This window comes from Lepeophtheirus salmonis, chromosome 7, assembly GCF_016086655.4.
Source record: "Lepeophtheirus salmonis chromosome 7, UVic_Lsal_1.4, whole genome shotgun sequence".
In the NCBI taxonomy this organism is placed as follows: domain Eukaryota; kingdom Metazoa; phylum Arthropoda; class Copepoda; order Siphonostomatoida; family Caligidae; genus Lepeophtheirus; species Lepeophtheirus salmonis.
This window is the reverse complement of record NC_052137.2, coordinates 16,969,049-16,973,383: the sequence shown is the minus strand read 5'-3', so window position 1 is coordinate 16,973,383 and position 4,335 is coordinate 16,969,049. Positions and strand designations below refer to the sequence as shown.

At 32.8% G+C, this 4,335-nt stretch overlaps 1 long non-coding RNA gene across 1 annotated transcript; it reads left to right on the top strand.

Annotated features, from left to right (window-relative positions):
- The first annotated feature begins 452 nt into the window (after positions 1-452).
- Positions 453-2,922, top strand: LOC121121962 (uncharacterized). Its single transcript, XR_005865636.2, has 3 exons — positions 453-780; positions 891-948; positions 1,015-2,922. It is a non-coding gene; the product is annotated as an uncharacterized lncRNA (long non-coding RNA).
- Positions 2,923-4,335: the final 1,413 nt, after the last annotated feature.

The following is a 4,335-nucleotide window of genomic DNA, read 5'->3' as shown; positions in this document are numbered from 1 at the left end:
TCATTAGTGTGGCCTGGGAGATATGCTTTTTATTTAATTTTGGTTAACATTAATAAACTGCTAAAATACTTAATTGAAGGAGTCTTAGATCAATGTTTTTCGACTTCCCCGATTTATCAAAGCTAACATAGGATACTGTTCCTCCTTTTTGTTCAACATCTATCTCTTCAACTAGGCTTATGTTCGATAAAGATGTACATATATATTCCTGTACCTTCATATATTTATATATATAAATACGTTCGTCAGGCATGAATAATAAAGGAGGAAGTAAACACAATCAGAGGAAATTCCAAGTCTTTGTGAGTAATGATATAAACGTCCAGAGTTTGGTTTGACCTTGAAGTTAAATAATTAAAGATTTAAAGGTTAAATGACTTTTTATACGTAATACGTAACATATACAAAGGTTATACAATCATTGTTGTGTCAGTCCTTATTAAGGACTGAAGTCTGCATTCCCGTCCAATTCAGTCCTGGTTAGGTCCAGTTAAGTCCTATACCGGTAGTTGCATAAATACGCGGACTAATTTTTAAACGCTTATATCTTGAGGTTCCGTGACCGGAAATAAAAAAATCCAACACAAGTAACTCGGTTAATCTTTTGGCTTTGTTTTTGTTTTTCTTACTCGCATCTACCCGCCACCCGAATTTGGACTCATTAAAGGCCAGCATCAATGAGCAATGGACAGCTATGGAAGACCATTACATCATCAATCTGTGCAAGGCCTTCAGCGGGCGCTTGGAGAATGTCACAGGAGCTGATGGCGGTTATATTCAGTAATTATATTAAATTTTATAGCAGAATAAATTCTCTATTATATATTGAATTCTCAAAAAAAATACGTCATAAGAAATTTATTAAACATTTAATTATTTCCCCCAAATAGTCCGCGTATTTATGCAACTACCGGTATATCAGTCCTAAAACTTATAAAATTTGGTTCGGTAAGTTATGTCATAATCTTTAGAGATAAATAATTGAGATTGTTTTTTTTTGTCCAAAATATGTAGGAATTATTTACACAGTGATCAGTCTTACAACCTATTTAGAGGATCCGGAGTAGTGATAAAAATTGAGTGAATTGTTTGACTCGTCTATTTGTTTGAAATTGGTGATTTGAAGAATGTATTTCTTTTTCCTCAGTCGTTGTCATTATTATTTATCTCCTGAGGAGTGAATTTCCTACATTTAATTATATTCGAACTGGATTGAACATTCGTTTGTGCTCATAAAAGATAATTGCCCATGAAGTGTTTGTTTATAAGAGCTACGTAGTATTAAGGAATTGGTAATATTCTCCCCAGTTATTATTACAGTACATCACGGAGTCCCTTAAATTTACTAACTAAACTTTCAATTCGTTTCATCTTATCCCTGGAGTAAATTAATATGGTTTGTCTAATTTGATTAATTATAATATATATAAAAGAGCTACAAAAAAGTCCATGAAAAAGAGTACTCGGTCAAAGATAACCTACTCTTGTATATAAAATGTCATTTAGTTTGATCAAAGCAAAATGTCAACAATCATAGTTATAATAAACATGTTGTCAACCGACAATTCCGAGGCCTATTAATGATGGTACTTTAAAGGTCAATTTGATATTCAATGTAAAGATACACAACTTCATCATCAATTGATAAGATGACCGTCAAATCATTAAATATAATGTTTATTAAAGTGTTCCCATATAAAAATATATCTATATTAATTAATATCAATTAGAATTACTATGTTCCTATAATATAATAACTACTAGAGTTGTCAATATTAAGCCATTTCAGTATGGAAAATAACCCCCCACAAGTTAACATGGTAACCCTGAACGTTTGAAGAATGTTGCAGAGGAGAATAACTTAGTTGTTACGACATTTTATTAGACTATCAGCAAGTAGCTATGAGATAAAATTATTAAACAAAGGTCTCACTCTGTATTTATCAAGGACATAGCCAGGAATTACTCCGTTTTTGATGTTCAATTCTACTTTGAGTCTACGAGGGACTTACACTTATAAATTAAGTTGTATAAAATATATCCTAGAAAGTTGTAGTCATTATTATTTAATTCTTGAAGAAAAAACATCCAAGTAATAACTAGTGCTATGCTCATGAAAGGCAAAGAGTAACAACTAGGGTTTGCTCGGGAGTTATAGGTGTATGTCCTTGTTGGACTCAGAATGGAATTAAGGATTTACATTGGGTTAGTAAGAACCTATAGGTGTGTCTTTTTCTATATACGTTGTGGGCTTTGTGTTTATTTCCTCGCTCTCACGGCTGCTTGCAGATGATCCAAAACAACATCATGACGGCTAAGATGCTCTCCTTCCATATGATCATGTTTGTTATTTGCCCGTTTCTATTATTTTAAAATACAAGTGGGACATATATTATGTATCACTGCTTATAACTTCCCAAAAAACACACAGACTCGTGGGTACACTTTATACTTGGATTTTCTCTCTCAAGAATGAAATAATTATGATAACAGCTTTGAAGAAAAATATCTTTGTTAAGATTGCCAACAAAAAAAAAACTTAGACACTAAAAAATGCTTAGGATTTACATCCATAGTAATTCCCCTTTCAGTCATTATTCATTTGTAATTACGATAAAATAAAATTTATAATCTGAGGAATCTGATTGAACATTGAATTAATACATATTGTACTTGATTTTCTTATTTACCGAGTGATCCATTAAAATTTGAACACTTTGAATTTTAAACTTCAACAAGATATAATTCCTAAATTAACAATAGAATTACAAGAAAATTCATACTACAATTAGATGTGTATCTAAACTCTCTTAATTATTAATCTAGCCACCCTTAGCGACAAATGGCTTTGAGGTACGGAAGGCCTGGCACCAGCTACGATGTAGTCCTCTTATTATGGCGTGTAAGTGCTGGCTGACAGTGTTTTTGGATGACGGACATTGCTGGTCTTACCCTTGATATGCACTCAAAAGTTGTAATCGAGAAGGTTGGCATCAGGCTGTAAGGGGACCATGAGTTACAAAAAAGAGTTGAAAAGAAGTCAAAAGACTCTTGCAACGGAGGAGATGAGTTCTTTTTATTGCTGGTGTTAAAAGTGGGCTCTCCACCCTCACAATGCTCTTTCCACCCACTTTATTATAGCTTTCTGGACAGTTTGGTTTGAAACTTCGAGATCTCTTTCATGTATCCTCATGGACTTGAGGTGATTGGCCTGGGCTGTTTTTTTTTAGCTCCTCCGGGTCCAGTTTGGCCTTTTAGAGAGAGTCTTTCTTCCTCTCCAACGTTTGAAGTTGCTGACGACGTAGACGTTGGTCCTGGAGACGCCCAACTGCTTGGAGTATGCGAATGGAAATTCGTTGATCACGTTATAGGGTCATTTTCTCGACTTGTACGAAAGATAAAGAGTTCAGGTTCGCTCTGTTTTGTAACTAATTGTATAATGTAAATGCTTTAATAAATCGAAATATGAATTAATTTCAATCACTCAACCTTCAATAATTATTTTATTCAGTAAGTAATCAGATTTCAATGGACTACCAGTTAAAGTGATTCATGCTCGAAATTCATATTATGTTATGTATTATGAGCTTAATAAATTGGAACAAATACAAAAAAAAAAAAAACGGTTAAAAAATATGGGCAAATACTATTTTTAAAAGCTATTGAAATTCAATCGGTGTAGAACTGTTGATGTCAAAAAGGAATAGAGACAGTTGCAACAATATCTACTATAGTTTAAAGGAGACAAAAGATTTTAGTCTTATCAATCCTAGTGTATATAATTTGATTTTTTTTTTCTTGATATACATGTAATACAGTTTGTGTGTGCGTTTCTTTTATGGTGCCCACACCGTTGGGCCTCGGAGGGTGAAACTTTGCATGGATGCGTCTTTTGAAACAGGTCAGGCTATGACGGGGTGCCGATTTGCGTGTTTGTGTTTGAAGGTGTTTCATATATGGGGAGCTTTTTCTATACCCAAAACACCAAAATTACTTTTTGGAGCTCAAAGAGACCAGATAGGAAGTTGAGTTATAATGAGTTATCAATTTATTAATGAACATAAATAACTTGCCCTCCAGAGCCAGGAATCTGGTCTAATCGGAATGAAACATAGCCTTAAGTAAATAACTCAGAATTTTAAACAACTTTTATGTTATGTTGAATGCCTTTCTCTGTCTCTGTTTTTAAATAAATACCCTGGTTATACGTTTTTATTAGCGAACATACATACAAATATAATATTATATTATACTAGATATTCAAATTTTATTCCAATTTTTAATTTTAAATATAATTTTATTTACCCTTTCAAAAAAATATTGATTGATTTTGTA